Here is a 15,950-nt window from a genome sequence, read left to right as displayed (position 1 = left end):
CAGAACTAATAGGATAAAGGTAGGTAGGTTGGTAGATAGATAAATGAGAGGGCATTTATTAGGGGAATTGGCTCACATGAGAAGTCCCACGATATGCTGTCTGCACACTGGAAAGCCAGGGAAGCCAGTAGTGTGGCTCAGCAGATGGTGTAATTCTGAGTCCAAGGCTGAAAGGCCTTAGAATCTGGGGGGCCGTTGATATCAGTCCCAGACTCCAAATACCCAAGAATCTGGAGTTCTGAGGTACAAGGGCAAGAGAAGAAGGGTGTCTTAGTGAGAGAGAGAGAGAGAGAGAGTGCACTCCAGTTCACCTTTCCTTTGCTTTTTTGTTCTATACAAGCCCCTCAACATTGGATAGTGCCCACCCACATTGGATGAAAGTGGTTCTTATTTATTCAGTCCACTGATTTAAATGCCAGTCTCTTCTGGAAACACCGTCACAGACATGGCCTAAAATAATGCTTTATCAGCTATCAGGGTATTCCCTAACCCATCAAGTTGACACCTGAAATTAACCATCAGAGTGTAGAAGTGATACACAGTTCCCCACCTCTGCCCACCCTCCTAAGCTTTCACCTAGTTCGAGTACAATTGTGAGAACTAGGCATATAGCTTTGCAGGAAAAAGTACAGCAGAGTTAAATTGGTGAAGAAGTTCTAATCCCTGGCTGCTTTTCATGCTACAAGTAGATGCAGCAAACTGAAAACTTGCCAATTATCTGAAGGTCTATTGAGATGTTGCAGCTGCATGTGTTTATTTCATAACTGTAGAGTACAACTTGGGAGTGTGTGTGCTGTAAAAAGAGAAGTTGGACATTTTATAATTTTTCAATATCTAATAATTGCACATGAATGTACCTGATTTTCCATTAGCTAAATGGGGTTGCCAAAAAGAACTAATGAATATTGAATGGTTGATTTCTGTCACTTTTTAAAGGAGGGACTGGACATGAAATTATTTCTTTTAATACAGAGACAAAGACAAGTGACTTTAGAATTTAATGAAAGGCGCCAGATTGGAAAGCTCGCTGGTGCAGCCTTGCTTCCTCTCCACATGCACTTGCAGAAGGTTCTCAATATGGGTTTTACTGACTAATTGATAGCTTAACTGATGACCTGTTAGACACAAAGCTTTAGGATACAAAGCAGGTAAATTATACAGGTTGGCACCAAAGCACCTTATAACATACCCAGCTCTTTCGTTTTGGGTCCTCACAAATGGTAAAAGTGTGAGCTGGGTGTTTTCCTAGTGAAAACGTCATTGATGCACTGTGAAATTCCGATAGTCTTGGAGAGAAGAATTCTGAAATTTCTGGTTTGGCTGTTTTCATGGTAAGACTTAAATATCGGTGTTCACCAACTCTCTTCTTCATTATTGACCATGCCATGCTTTTGTTTTCCTGAAGATGGATTTCTTCCTTAAAATGCATGCAGTGACATTTTTATGTTACCTATACAGACAGGCATTTATTTGCTCCTTTACTTAAAATGATTCTAAAGGCACAGAAGACAATGGGTTTGACACGTCTCTACTGGCGATCCCAAGGCGGACAGATGTCCACTGATGACCACAGGTTGAGTTTAAGACCTAGCTTCTTAAAAATGGGACAGCCTACAGTCATTATCTATTGAGTTTCTAAAATTAATTTGAAATGTTGGCTATTAAAGGGACAGAGAATAAATGAATCCTAATGCATTTTAGGAGCATAAAATTAGAATGGTGTTGCTTGATTGACAGCAGTCTAATGTTACTAGCAATTATCTGGTTAAAAAAAGGAGGGGGGCATGTTTCTTCGAAGGCACAATCTTCATTTTTGTACTTGGTAAATTATTAACCATTCTATTAGAAAAATAATGAGGAGCTGCAGATTAAATGGCAAAGGCACAGTTAAGGAAAAAATGCCTTTTGATAATTTTGACCTTGGAAATGTGATGGGTTTGGATTAGAAATAGACCAGTTGGTTCCTCATCTTAGGCCTTTTTATTGCAACATAAGGTAGGCCTGGCTGTAAACTCAATACAAGAACAGTAAGGCTTGCCTAGAATAAAGGACATTATAAATATACGGGAAATGTCAGAATAAATTTAAGTACCTTCGAGAAGCATCTGCTAAAGGACTACTGTGGGTAACATACTGTGCTATGACCTTGAGAACAAAAAGAATATAAGAGCTGGTCATTGCCAATGATGAGTTTACTGTGTGGCTGGGGAAATAAACACAAGTATGTGAATAAGTGCAGTTCTCATGGCTGTAATCCATATGGGTCAAATGAAGTGCTACACTGTATATTAAAGATATTATAATTTGGTAATAATGGTATTTTTAAGGGTATGAATTATGATGATTATTAGTTAAAGGAGTTTAAATGAAAGGAGTAATTGTAGCCAATTAAGAAATATGATAGGAGTGCTTGCAATGAGTACGGCATGTGCTAGCTATTATTGGAGGGGCAGATGGAGGATACAAAAGTTCTTGCCCCAGTTAGTTTGCAATCTACTATCTTCTGGCAACTCTGTCTCCACCCTCTTTTCAGCTATTTTTTTTCTCTTGTCATTAAATGCTGGAGTTTCTCAAGATTCAGTCCAGAGCCATCTCCTTTTCTGAGTCTTTACTTTCTCCGTCTGGAAAATCTCATCCATTCCCATGGCTTCAATAAACAGATGTTTCACAAATTTGCGCTTTCAGCCCAGATAGCTCCTCTAACTCCAGAACTATACACCCAACTGCCTCATTGACATTGCTTCTTGAATGTCTCAAAGGATTAAACACACACACACACACACGTGTGTGTGTGTGCACAAAACTGGGATTGTGATTTAATTTCTTTCCCCTCTTAGTCTCTTTCCAAAGTTTCCTAGCTCAGAAAATGGTCCTAACAATTAGTTAACTGATTCAAGGCAGATGCAAGCCAGAAAACTGGAGGTCATTTCCGATGCTGCCATCCTTCTCACCGTGCTATCCACTTCACTTTAAGGCCTGGAAGCTTAACCTCCCTAAATATCTGGCATAGGTGACCACTTCTCTCCATTGTACACCAGTCTGTGTCCTTTGTTATGTAAGTCCCTTTGTACTTACTCTCATGAGATCACATTTCTTCCCCTTATTGCCCCTAGTTGGTTGTTAGGTAGTTGCATCAGGCACAGCTAGTTGCCTGCTCATCATACATCCCCACCTTTTCCTGTAGTAACCAAATCTGAATTTTGCTCCAGTATCTGCTCCTTCCTGCACGACTCAGAGGCGGATCACCTTATTTCCATCTCTTTGTAAATCCCATCGACAATGATTGGTTAAGAGGTGGGCACATAACCCACTTTGGGCCAATGAAACAAAAGGGAATATGTGCTAGGTGACTTTACAGATGCTATTTCTTGCCGTTAAGAAGAGGATTTAGGCCGGGCGCGGTGGCTCACGCCTGTAATCCCAGCACTTTGGGAGGCCGAGGCGGGGGGATCACGAGGTTAGGAGATCGAGACTATCCTGGCTAACACGGTGAAACCCCGTCTCTACTAAATATACAAAAAAAAAAAAAAAAAAAAAAAAAAATTAGCCGGGCGTGCTGGCGCGCGCCTGTAGTCCCAGCTACTCGGTAGGCTGAGGCGGGAGAATGGAGTGAACCCGGGAGGCGGAGCTTGCAGTGAGCCGAGATCGCGCCACTGCACTCCAGCCTGGGCAACAGTGCGAGACTCGGAAAAAGAAGAGGATTCAGAAGGCAACAGTCCATTTCTGCGTCTGCTGACCAGGATGAGCTGCTTGGAACAGCTGCAGTCATGCTGATGCCAGCCTGAAGATGGAGCCCACAGAAAGAGGAGGGCAGCTCTGAGACACCAGCAAGCAGGTGGAGTCACCTTACCCCCAAATTTTCCTCGAGAGGTGGCAAATGTTCATGTTGTTTTTGCCAATTTCAGGTGAAGCTTTTCTATTACTTAAAGCGGGAGTTATCTCACTGGACACCAACAATTTCATTCTCAACTGAATGATTATTTGAATAATAATTAAAAAAACAGTCTCTCAACTAGACTATATCTATGTCTACTTTGCTTGTAGTTGGATTCTCTGTTCGGAGGACCATGTCTGCGTTTAGCAGGAATTCAGGGAATATTTGATGGATGAATGAATGTCCTAGCCATGGAAATAGTAATGAACATGATAACAAGAAAAGTCATGATACTAGATGATGTTTGATGATTGCCAGTGACTGGTAAGGATGTAAGTTTAGAAGGAAATTGGAAGAGGAATAAACCAGAGTGGTCTGCGTGGCTGCAGTGATCTTCACAGAGGAGATAAACTTGGAGGTGATCTTTAAGCACTGGCTGGATTTGGACAGACAGACAGAAATGGTGGCAGTGGGAAAGAATACATCAGGAAGGAATCTAAGGGCAAGAAATTGAGCATATTTTTGTCAGTGCCTCAGCTTGAAATTGGAAAGGATGACAGATGTCCTTGAAAGCTACATATCAGTGTGTACCTGTCCTGAGAGAAATGGAAAACCCTTAAAGATTGTTGAGCAGGAGTGTGACCTGACCTTCTGTATCTAGCTGGTATTTAACTCCTGGGTCAGGGTGGCCTTTACTGTAAAATCTCCAATTATTAGAGAAAGAGAAGGGCCCTGTCTGTGTCCATGATTGTACAATTATACATACAATGGGCAATGTAATTTAAAACAATCCCCTTTCATTTTAAGCTTTTAAAAGCATATCTCCCTAGTTGAAATTGAAAGAATAATTGCAGACATGGTGTCTTACCTATGGGCAGATTCCATAGTCATTCATTTTCAAATATCTGATGTCAGTAATTTAAATGAGACTTCCAGAACATTATTCCTCTGTGTTACAATGTCGGCCACTCAATAATTTTAAATTGATTCATTGCTATACCTAATGGAAAAAATTATTTTAAGTACTCTACCCATTTTCCCTGAGGGGAAATGCCTGGGGAGCCTACTGTTCAATAGTTCTCTTGATGTCATGACTTTATTTTAGTGCCTCTTCAATAAGTTTTTAAGGGATTTGGAGTAGAGCTTTAAACATTTTCTAATACTAATTGGGGAAACCCATTATTTTGGAAAGTAAAATTACTTGTGTCTTAAAAACACAAGTTTTACAGTTAAACTTAAAAAAGATTGATTTGAAGTACAGTTGACCCTCACACAACACGGGTTTGAATTGCACGGGTCCACTTATACATGAATTTTCTTCTACCTCTGTTACCCCTGAGATAGCAAGACCAGCCCCTCCCTCCATCCTCCTCTCCAGCCTCAATGTGAAGACAATGAGATGAAGACCTTTATGATGATCCACTTTGACTTAATGAATAGTAAGTACATTTTCTCTTCTGTAAGATTTTCATAATAACATTTTCTTTTTTCTAGTTTATTTTATTGTAAGAATACATTATATAACATATATAATGTGTATTCATGCTTTATGTTACTGGTAAGGCTTCTGGTCAACAGTAGGACATTAGTAGTTAAGTTTTGGAGGAATCAAAAGTTATAAGTGGATGTTTGACTGTGCAGGAGTCTGCGCTCCTAACCCCCATGTTGTTCAAGTGTCAACTGTAGTTATAAATGCTCTTTTTTTTTTTTTTTTTTTTTTGCCAGTTTCAGGACTTTTAAATATTTGTAATTTGGTACATACTGCTTTAGAAAAACTTGTATGTGTGAATATGATTGTATTCCTAGCCATACTTACATAAAAATAGTTCAACATATAGAAACAATTTTATTTTATATATTTTTAATAAATATATAGTTATTTTGTGTATAGAAACTTATTTAATCTCCTAAGGATTACTCAGTCCTTTATTAGTCTGACTTCTGTAGTTGCAAGTAACAGAATGGGATTTGGCTAACTTAAGCAAAAAAAAAAAAAAAGTGAGGGGGCAGGAGAGGGTCTCAGAATCCAAGGAAAAAGCTGAGGCCTCAGGAAGGGCAAGAAGGGTTATAGAAGGACAAGAAGGGGGTTCAGGGAATGTTGGTGACAGACTATAGTGTGGTCTCCTAAGGACACTGCCATAATGGTAAAGTAGCTTCATTGCTTTCCGTCTGTTAGTTTTTTGGCACATGATTTAAGTTCCAGGGAGAGAGAAAGGATGATACGATTATAATTAGCCGAGCTTGGGTCTCCTGCCTATTTCTTTCTAAACCAAGGATGCAGCCAGTGCAGTGTAGACCCTGCAGAAAGGGTCTTCCCCAAGGCCAATGCAGAGTGCTCTTTCTATAGAAATGAGGCCACCTGTGGATGCAGCCCAGGCAAAAAAGCCAGATGTCACTTACAGCATTGCTCACCTGGACTCTTAGGTGCCATTTCTCTCCAAACTTGTTCTTTCGAATTCAGCCTCCAAACTGGCTGCCAGAGTGATCCTTATAAAACCTCAAATTGACTCTCACTCTTCCTGATTTAACACCTGTCAGTGACTCTTTAAGGACCCAGTGCTTTTTTTTTTTTTTTTTTTTTTTGGTGTCACTTCTCACCTTTCTCAGCCTGAACCTCCAGCCTCTAAAACTGCTTAGAGCATCTCCCATCTCTGCTCTGCACTGCTCTCCCCGCTGCTTGGGGTTAGAGCTTACACTTTCTGGGTTCCTGCTGTGTGTTTGTCCATCGCTGTATTTTCCATACCAGGTTATAATGATCCGCTGAAGGGCCTGTTTTATGCAGGAGAATTATATCTCACTCATTTTTGTGTCTCTAGACATTACACACCACCTGCCTTTATTATTTACATTTTGCTCAATACATTTTTTCTCAATGAGTAATTTAATGAATGCAATGTGTTTATCCTTGATGTTCCTTTACAGATAACTACGGCAAAACCTGATGTCTATAATAACTCATCTTTTGGGAAGCTAACTAGCTTCCAACAATGTGTTATTGTTCATCCAAATTCCTTAAAGGAATTCCTCACTTGGGAGCCTATTTCTGCTGTGAAAAAACAAAAAACAAAAAACAAAAAAAGCCCAGTTTATGTTTTCCCAGGCTTATTTTTTATGTTTCCTTGCTATTTCAGAAGTATAGAGATGAAGATGTACATTTTCATAGAGAGGGAAATATTGCTAGGTACTTTTATTTCTTTTTTTAACTTTTATTTTAGGTTCAGAGGTACATGTGCAGGTTTGTTATATAGGTAAACCAGTGTCATGAGGGTTTGTTATACAGATTATTTTGTCACCTGAGTACTAAACTTAGTACCCGATAGTTATTTTTTCTGATCCTCTCCCTCCACCCACTCTCCATTCTCAAGTAGACCTCCGTGTCTGTTGTTCCCCTTTTTGTGTCCATGCGGCCTCATCATTTAGCTCCCACTTGTAAGTGAGAACATGTGGTATTTGGTTTTCTGTTCCTGCGTTAGTTTGCTAAGGATGATGGCCTCTGGCTCCATCCATGTTCCTGCAAAGGACATGATCTCATTCTTTTTATGGCTGCATAGTATTCCATGGTATATATGTACCACATTTTCTTTATCCAGTCTACCATTGATGGGCATTTAGGTTTATTCCATATCTTTACTATAGCGAATAGTGCTGCAATTAACATAACATGTGCATATGTCTTTATGGTAGAATGGCTTATATTCCTTTGGTTATATACCCAGTAATGGAATTGCTGGTTCGAATGGTATTTCTGTTTTTACCTCTTTGAAGAATGGCCACACTGCTTTCATTAGGTACTTCTCTAAAGCAGAAATGGGAAAATCATAAGGTGACTTGGAATAACTGCCATTACTACATGTAGTATTCAGTTCTCTCAGTACCAGTAATTTCGTATTGCTCCTCTTCTAGAATATTTACCTCCCTGCCTTCTTTTTCTACTAGCAGCACATTGGAAGCTTTCATGAATTTGTTGTAGACTATCACCCCAAATCCTCTTAAGCCTTTTTGCTCTTTAGAAGAATTCTCAGTTTATGTCTGTGCCTCGTAGTATTTTTCCCAAAGTGTATTGTTTTATGTTCTTGTAAATTGAACTCATCACACTTAAACTGGTGTGCCTCTCCAAGGTCTCTGGATTATTCTGTACTGTTGATCTATTTTTCACTGTTTATGATTTTTTGCAAATAAGAATAATGTACAATTTATTTTGTGCTTCAGACCATTAATAAGGATATTAAATAGCATGTGCTTCAGATTTTGCCTTCTGGCATCCTGCTTTTCCCAATTTGATTCTGGCCTGTTAACAGTTATTTTTTATTCTGTCAGGGTTTTTTTGTGGAGGGGGGGTTCTTTTAAAAATATTGTTGTAATATTTTTTAACAGAAAGTAGCTTGTAACTTTTCTCCATTTCAGCACCAAGAAGCAAATAACCAAGATAAATTATGTCAAAAGACCATTTTATTTTCCCCTGGAATATATGTTTTTTGGGGGAGTGTTAGTTGAATATTATAATATTTATTGAGACTATACCATCAACCACTTATATAGCTCTTGCTATTCTCCAGAACTATTCTGGGTATTATGCATGGAATAGCTCATTTAATGTTCACAACAACCCAATGAAGTAGGTCTAATCATTTCCTTCATCTTGCCAATTAGGAAACTGAGGCACAAATGAACCAGATAAATTGCTTAAGTCATACAGCTAGTAAGTGTCAGAGCCAGGACTCAAACTCAGGCTGTTTGGCTTTGGAATCTGAGCTCTTAACCATCACACTAGGTTGGATTCAACCAAGGCATCCTTAAGTGAGAGATACTAGAATGAACCAGAAATGGGTTCTATCCCCTAGATGTTTGCGACAGAACACAAGATTTGCAAATAAGAAACCTAGGTCTCCCTCGTCCTTCCCTTTACTTATCTCTCCAGTCAATCTGCAATAACTTTAACCTTCGTCCTATTTCTTCTCCCCATCTTCATTACTACAACTTTGGTTCAGGACATAATTGTCACATGCTGGGATTTCTACAACAATCTCCTCAACTGATATTCCTGATTCCATCTTGGGGCCCCTAAAGCTCATTCTCCACAATGTAGATCAACTTACTTTATAAAAATACAAAAATGATCTTATATCTTCCTTGCCTAAAGCCCTCACAAAATGTAGGGCCCGAGGGTGAGGAAAAGGTAAGTTTCCTCAAGGAAAATAAGGGTTCAGTTTCCAGAATAAGGGGGAGTGGATGCTGGTCAAAAAAACACAGTGAATGCCCATCTTATATCAACCATTCGGAGCGTATGGGGCATGCAGTTGATATCATACAGGGCTCTTTATTTAAATGCCTCCAATTACTAAAACTAATTTATAATTTTGATTAAATGTCTTCTTTTGAATAATTTTGAATAATTGCTTATAAGCAATAACTTGAATTTCACCTGATATATAGAGAAAGTGATCTAGAACGAGGTTAGGTGATTGAACATCATTAAAATGTCTGTAAGGAAGAAATTTGAATTTTCTTTGCAGCAGAACATCACATTATTCATATAGAATATTACAACTCAGGAAAGATTTTTAAAATCACTCCTTAGATGAGGTACAGGTATGGCTCCCCTGCTTATCTGCTTGAGAATTTGTCATTATGATGAGACAAGTGTCATGAGTGAACTGGACCCAGAACTGCAAAATTCAGTCAGTCTGTTTTGCTTGAGTTCATCCTAATGCCACATGGAGGTTATCTAAATGGATGTGGTCAAGGTGCTCTGTCATTTATCATTTGAAAATGCTCACCCATCTCAGGAAGTTCTTGGCTTCATTGGCAAATCAAGTAAGAACTGAAGCTCAGTGAATCTATTGAATCATCCCATTTTTATGTAGAATAAATTTAGGTTTGGGCTTTAACTGTCCTGCAACAATCAGTTATGTGGATGAATTGTGGACCATTCACTAAGTTTTATCATGAACTCTGCCATCTTTAGATGTGTCCTGTGTTACTAGCCTTAGAAATGGCTGTGCTTTGGTGACAATATAAAAAAACAAAACTTTATCCTGCGCTTGAATAATACAGAGAAAGAAAAATGTTTAGGGATAAGAAAAGACATGAGTATAATGTTTGTGCTCAAGGAAAGTGTTTCTATGTAGACAATGGTCTCAGACCCTTCAGCATGTCCTGAACAACGGCTTCCTCTGTGCCGATTTTCTGCTATGGTAGCATTTGTTCAGCTTTCATGAATGATCCATTGTATGTGATGGTAAATGAGACCAACAATTGTTCTTGAAGTTATTGGCATCTCAGGCCAATTTTTATTAGCTTAGTCTAAAATCTAGATTTGACTATCAACGTAATATTGAGAACCTGGAAGTATCAGAGTAGGTTGGAAAGATGCTACTTTTTAAGGAATAAAGGTTGGTTGTGATCTTAGATTTTAGAGACATTAAAAGGCTAAAACATTATCTATCTCTTTTATGATTATTATTATTGATTGCTGCTATGTAAAAATTACCCAAATTGAGTAGCTTAAAATAACCATTCTATTTTGCTCACTATTTAGATGGTCAGGAATTAGGAAAGGGCTTAGCTAACCTGCTCTCATTTGGGATCACTCATGGGGTCAGGTGTCATCCAGGGCTGCAGTCATTTGGAAGCTTGACTAGGCAGGGGATCCTTATGTGAGGATGGCTTACCCACATGGTTGCAGCGGATGTGACTACCACGGCATTTCCAGCATGTTGGTCTCAGGGTAATCAGATGTGTTATATGGCACTTGGCCATCCCCCTATGCGAGCATGCCAAGAAAACAAAGAAGCTGCATGGACTTTTCTCACTTAGCCTTAGAATTATGCAGCATCACTTCCACTGCATTTTCTTGGTTACTGGTCACTACGACCAGTCCAGATTCAAGGGAGGGGACATAGACCCCACTTCTCATGGGAGAAGTGTTAAAGAAGTTGCACTCGTATTTTAAAATTATCAAAGGGGTCAGCAGTGGGTACTTGGGAATACCTTCCTCCTGTTGCCCAAGGCAATTTCTGGGAGTATCCACCATTGAGATACTTTAATATTTTTCATAGTGATGAAAATTATGGAGACATGATTTTACTTCAGTGTTCCTCTTGAAGGCCCATCATAAAATACCAATGTATTATTTCTCTTTTGAAGCAGAGCCAAGAATTTTATCCCAACTGCTATATGGGGAGAAGAATAAAAACTGAGAAGGGTTTGGATCTGACTCAAAAAATTGAGATGTTAAATCTACCTGTAATGCAAAACCATTCTTACCCAATGCTTTTAAATTCTCTACTGAGTTTGACAAGATTTTATTTTTAAACCAGCAAATGAAAAACCCATTTGAACTACCTCATTCTGGAATAGCCACATATTAAAGATAAATATGGGGCTATGAATGATATGTTGTCTGCTTTGTAAAATCAAGAAAATACAAATTGTGCAGCCTTTTTTATAAGCAATTTCTTTCCATAGACCTTTAATACTAGCAAATCTGTACAGGTCTATTGCTCACCCAGATTATCCTATAGAAAAATGAAATCTTTTCAAAGTCAACATTAAAATTCACATTATTCGGGGCTCTCTTTTTCATGTTATCTTCGAGCATGCCTATGGGAGTGGTTTTGCTCCACATACAATAGTATCATTGCTGTCTTTAGCTCAGTTAGCCCTGTGGTGTTATCCATTATACACAGGAGTTTGCTAGTTCATTAATAAACTGATAAGGGCTCAAATACTTGTCCTCAATTTTATTTATCTCCTCTGAGAGACAGTCTTTCAGATATAATGTAGTTAATGATAGTCTACATATGAAGGTAAGGCACCTGATTCTTCACAATTATAGTGGTGGACTATTACTGAAGACTGAATCTCAGAGTAGACACATGTAGGCTTTATTTTAATGGCATCCCAATGAATGATGAGTTTTATATTTCAAGCTAGTGAATTAAAATAGGCTGTTGCATTCGCATCTGTTGAAATAAAGTAATGTATGTGGAAGTTAAGATAACCATGAAAATTACTTAATATTGCTTTTATTTTCTGGTTCTCAGCTGGAAGCTTCTCTCTAAGGTCCTTCTATTAATGTACTTCCTACCAAGTTGATTAAAAAGCAAAGCAAAACAAGACAATTCTCTTTATTGCCTCTATGTTCCTATCCTTAAATGGTATATAATATGTTTAAAAGTGTAGTGGTTTTTCTAATTGCAAAGGTAATACTTTAAGCAAAAAGGAGATAAGAATAAAAAATAACCTCTATCTTACTGCCCTAAGATTATATGTTTATATTCTTTCAGTTAATTTCTCTACTATATGTATATACATATCCACATAAACACAAATTATTCTTGAATAAGTAATGCAGTCTTATGGTTCAAAATTCAAAAAGTAAAAAGGTTATAAAGTGAAAAATCTTCCTTCTTCAGAACCTTAGCTGTCCAGTTCTCTCCAGAGATTTCAATGTTCTGTGATCTTGCAGAGATATTCTAAGTAGATTCAAATAATTATGTGTGTATATTTTTCTTCCTCTGCCACCTAAATGTTGGCATAATATTCAAATTGTTCTTTCTAGAGTGCAGTGGCACGATCTCAGCTCACTGCAGGCTTCGGCTCCCGGGTTCTAGCTATTCCCTTGCCTCAGCCTCCTGAGTACCTGGGACTACAGGCACCCACCACCATGCCTGGCTAATTTCACCATGTTAGCGAGGGTGATCTTGAACTCCTGATCTCAAGTGATCTACCCGCTTCAGCCTCCAAAGTGCTAGGATTACAGGAGTGAGCCACCAACTGGGCCTTCATATTGTTCTGTGTCTTGTTTTTTCATTTAACTATCCATCTTGGAGCTATTTCTATATTAATTCAAAAAGCATTTTCTTTTTAAAATGATGTATGGTATTCAATAAGTGAATATATATGTACACACACACACACACACACACACACACACAAACACATACATACATAAATTCATTATACCTTTAATTTACTTAACCAGTTCCCCATTAATGGTTATTTAGGTTGTTTCCAATCTTTTCTTTTCACAATTCTGTGATGAGAGAATTGTGTATTAGTTGGATAGGGCTGTCCCAACGAAATTCCTTAGTCTAGGTGGCTGTAACCACAGACATTTATTGTATCATAGTTCTGAGGCTAGAAGTCTCAGAACTAGAAGGATCTAGCTCCAGGCCTCTCTCATTGGCTTCTAGATGACCATCTTTCTGCTCTGTCTTCTCACATCGTCTTCTTTCTCTGACTGTTTCTGTGTCCAAATTTCCTGTATTTACAAGGATACCAGTCACAATGGATTAGGGTCCACCCTAATGACCTCATTTTACCTTGACTACCTCTGTAAAGATGTTATCTCCAAATAAGTTCACATTCTGAGGTACCATAGCTTAGGATTTCAACATATAATTTTGAGGGGATGCAGTGCAACCTAGAACACCTTGTATTTTGCACATAATAAGTGCAAATATTTTGGGATATATTTGTAGAATTTGAAATTTGAAATTCTAGAATTTGAATTTAGAATTGCTGAGTCAAAAATACGCGTATGCAATTTTGATAGCTATTGCCCTGTCATTCTCCATACAAGTTATACGAATTTACATCTCTCATGAGCAATGGATGAGCATGTCTTTTTCCTCAGCATCTCACCCAACGATGTTATGAAACTCTGGGTCTGTCACAATCTAATACATGAAAATGGTTCTTGATGTGGTTTCAATTTGCATTTCCATTAAATAAGTGTGGTTGAATATCTTTTCACATTGTTAAATACATATTTTCTTTAAAAAAGATGGGATCAAACTGCAAATATCATTTTGTAACTCTATTTTTTCCATTTAAGCAACATATAGTGGACATCTTTCCCTATTATTTAATATTTTTCTATAACAGGAAAGTAATATGGCTCCATACTATCCCATTGTATATCTGTATCAAAATTTACTTGATTTCCTACTGTGCATTTATGTTGTTTCCAACATTTTTGCTTCCAAAGTAATGCTGAGATAGCTATAGAGATAAGCCTTTGTGCACAGCTAGGACAGAAATTAACTCTTTGGTTTTTGTAGATAGACTTTTGAAGCCAGATTAATAATTAAATAGAGTCATATTAATGGTCTACCTTTTAACCTTCCTGTTTCCCCTACAGAATGTGCTTGCCTGTGATTTCAAGAAATCTACTTCTCAGCAGTTGAGGTTGGACTCAGATTTTTTTATGTACTAGAAACCAATTCTCCTGTAATGAAATTCATTTGTCTCTGAAATCAACTTTGCCATGTACTATACCATATTGTAAGTATGAGTGGATGGCACTACTATGACAGAGTAGGGGGCAGCATGGTTTTGGACATTTGGGGTCTTGTATCTCTCAATTTATAGCCTATATTCATAAGACAGCAGAATAACAACAACCAACACTTACCAAGTGCCCGAAATATCTTAACTCATTTAAGTTATTCAACAAAGATAGGAGAACTAATGGGGTAAGAGACATGGGCACTTTAATAGACAGCCATTACTGCAATAATGCTGTGTAACGAACTACCCCCAAAATCAATGTCTTACAATAACAAGCATTTAATTTTGTTTTGCTCATAAATCTACATTTGGCTAAGGTTCTGTTGTGCTTGGCTAGTACCAGCTGAACTTGAATCAACCCTACATGTTGGATCCAAATTTATTCCACATTTCTCTCATTCCCATTTGAACTAACAGCTATCTGCAGCATGCTCATCTCATGTGAACAGCAGGAATGTAAGAGGCAAATCAAACTGTGCAAGTACATTTAAGGCCTCCATTAACATTTCATTGGCCAAAGCAAGCATGTCAGAAAACAAGTTTTATATCAACAAGGCAGAAAAAATGTGTTTCACTTATACTGAGAGAGAATCATAAAATTGCTTGTATTCTAGCCTAGGAGAGAGAAGAATTGGAACCAATGAATATGATCTATCATAGATACCTTTGGAGAATGGATAAGGGACAAATTTCAGTTTTCATGTGGAGACCAAAGCCATTTTTTTTTTTTTTTTTTTGTTAACACTGTGTCTGAAGTCTTAGGGGGCTAAAAGTCCCATAAAAGGCCTTTTAAATTTGAGAGATATTTACATTAAGAGATTCAGTTAGGACCTAAAGAAGAGTCAAACATTTGATGAAACACATCTGCTTATCACTGGTTATAATCTACTGGGGAAGAAAATAAGGCATTTATACAAACAATTCCATAGCAAGATGTAAGATAAAAAGTGTCCTTCAAAGACCAATTGTAAGTAAAAGGGTAGAGAAAACTATGTAATAATTGGATTTTCTTTGCTTGATCTCCCAGTTACTAAGTTCTTTTGTAATGAAAAGTATAGAAAAAGATTTCCTAATAGCTAAATTGGGAAATATTTTTATTTCTCAGAAACACTACAGATGTACTTTTTATTATGCAAATATTAAGAGGAGCCTGTAGGAGCTCCACAGTTTTGGAAAAACAGATTAATGTGTTTCTTAGGCCTTCTGTCTTTCAACAAATTGAACAGTCTGGAGTGTCAAATGGAAAATGAGAAAGGAAAAAAATCTGCTTCTATGAAAAATCATACCAATGAAAATTTAGGACAATGAGACCTATTGTTAAGAAATTTTAAGATCCTTTTAGTCTTTGAATTAAGAACATGTGTAGTTAGAGAAACAAACACAATATAATATAGTGCTCTGGAAAGAATTCATTTGAGGTCATTTATTTTAGAAATTGGAGAAAATCATTCACCTGTGAATGCAGGAAACCATTGTTAGTTGTTACTTTTGATATGAAAAAATTATAACAGTTTGAGAAAAAAAATTTTAACAATTATCTCACTTGTATTGCATGAGTTTGACCTAAATTATCTGAAAGATCATTTTGATGGTGAAAAAAACATCTATTGAGGCTGAGATTAAGTGTGTTTCCATATAGCTTATTTCAAAAATTGAGACAGATTTTTATAGAAACATTGTCTTAACTTTAGTGATAGAGATGTTTGAATTAATTTTTCCCAACAACTTGCTAAGATTTTTATAGCCTATGTGAGAGTAATAGAGAATGAGATTGGTAAGC

The 15,950-nt window shown here is 37.5% G+C and overlaps 1 long non-coding RNA gene across 1 annotated transcript in view; it reads left to right on the top strand.

Moving 5' to 3' along the window:
• LOC129143630 (uncharacterized) overlaps positions 1-15,162 on the top strand; it is a 145,913-nt gene extending 130,751 nt beyond the window's left edge. The window contains exon 6 of the long non-coding RNA XR_008547275.1: positions 14,022-15,162. This is a non-coding gene — a long non-coding RNA (uncharacterized LOC129143630). The remainder of the gene's footprint in view (positions 1-14,021) is intronic.
• The last annotated feature ends 788 nt before the right edge of the window (positions 15,163-15,950 follow it).

This window comes from Pan troglodytes, chromosome 2 (assembly GCF_028858775.2).
Source record: "Pan troglodytes isolate AG18354 chromosome 2, NHGRI_mPanTro3-v2.0_pri, whole genome shotgun sequence".
In the NCBI taxonomy this organism is placed as follows: Eukaryota; Metazoa; Chordata; class Mammalia; order Primates; family Hominidae; genus Pan; species Pan troglodytes.
This window is presented reverse-complemented; position numbering and strand designations above follow the sequence as displayed.